This window comes from Merops nubicus, unplaced genomic scaffold (genome assembly GCF_000691845.1).
Source record: "Merops nubicus isolate BGI_N331 unplaced genomic scaffold, ASM69184v1 scaffold4005, whole genome shotgun sequence".
Lineage (NCBI taxonomy): Eukaryota > Metazoa > Chordata > Aves > Coraciiformes > Meropidae > Merops > Merops nubicus.
The window spans coordinates 26,954-28,733 of NW_008608810.1; positions in this window are offsets into that span (position 1 = coordinate 26,954).

Consider the following 1,780-nt stretch of genomic DNA (forward strand, 5'->3'; position numbering starts at 1 on the left):
GTTAGTTCATTGTTAATCAGTGTTTAGCTGTTGGACATGCTACCGGGCTAATTTGTTGAAGTCAGTTAGTAACCATTTAACAAAGACTGAATTTTCTCATTTAGCATTGAAAACATCTGATATTCATTTTTTATTAAAGAACAAAACACACATCCTGTTTCTAGCTTCCTTTCCATTTTGTCTTCTGGTTACTGGCCTGTAGTTCATCTTCTTTGTCCTTTGTGAAAATAGGTATGGCATTTGCGTTTTTCCAGTCATATGGACCAGATTGAGTCACCATGTTTTGTCAAAATTCTGTATTCCTGTTTTTCTGTCAATATGTACAGATGGATGTGTATGATCTGGAATGAAAGCATGCGGACACTTACACCTTTTTTGTAGGGAGATATTAGTCAGTGGAAGTCTAAAACATGTCAGAAGTTTGGACCTCTAGAAACTAAATGGATTTGGATTATAGAGTTACATGGAAGATAACTTTAAAAAACAGTCATCTTATTCATAGATGAGATGCATCCAGCTACGTACCGTTAAATTTGTTGTGTGAGAAGTGCCCACTGGCCCAGCACCTGATCATTTATCCACAAACAAAGATTCAAGAGCTAATTAAGATATGGTTTTATTTGGTTGGTTGGTTTTATTTGAGTTTTTTTGTTTGGTTGGTTTGCTTTGAGTTTTGTGTCTGGTTTGGTGTTTTGTTTTGTTTGTTTGTTTGTTTTTTCTTTCTGGGTCTCCATCAAGTAACAGACACTGTAGGGAAGGTGTTCATAACCAGAACGTTATAGCTGTGTAGTTGCAAATCTGTTATGCACATAACTTTATTGTTACATATTTCATGAGATGAGTAAGCTAAAAAGTAGTAATAGCACCTGCTTTTATAGGTGATCAAAGCTGAAGATAATCTGTTTCGATATTTTACTATGCACTCAAATGTTGCAAGAATAGAGGGCAGACTAAGATATTGGAGCAGTCAAGTACTAGCCTTTTGCTGGACTGAGTTCAGTTCAGTTCTTCATTGGTCTACATTTTTTTCTGAGAAATGTGAAATATCTGTCTACATTCATGGAATAAAGTGATGGTCAGAGGTTTCTCTGTATCTTTGTTATTAGTGCTAACGTCTGTCCTCCTAACAAAACTGCCAGTGGTTTCAAATGTGTATGTGATTGGTCCTCTTGTGAGTCCAGATAAGTTTTTTAATCCACCTGCAGTTTCAATTGGTTTACAGTTATAGTTTTCAGTTGTCTGGCAATATGTTTCATGTATTCATTTTGTTATTTAAAAATACATAATTTAAATTTTTTTTATGTTACAATTTACACGTGTTGATCACATTTTTTGATGGGGTAAGAGGCAGTACCTGATTGAACAGCTTCAGTCTTTTTGAAGTTTCTTTTCATCTGAAATCATAGAATCACAGAATGTTAGGGGTTGGAAGGGACCTCCAGAGAATTAGTCCAACCCCCCTGCCAGATCAGGACCATCTAGTCTAGGGCAGATCACACAGGAATGCATCCAGACGAGTCTTAAAAGTCTCCAAGGTAGGAGACTCCACAACTTCCTTGGGGAGCCTGTTCCAGTGCTCTGGAACCCTTACAGTAAAGAAGTTCTTCCTCATGTTGAGGTGGAACTTCTTGTGCTCCAGCTTGTGTACATTGCCCTGTGTCCTATCACAGGGCATAAGTGAGAAGAAATTGCCCTTTCCTTCCTGACACCCAACCCTCATATATTTATATACATTAATTAGATCCACCCTAAATCTTCTCCAGACTGAAAAGCCCCAGGT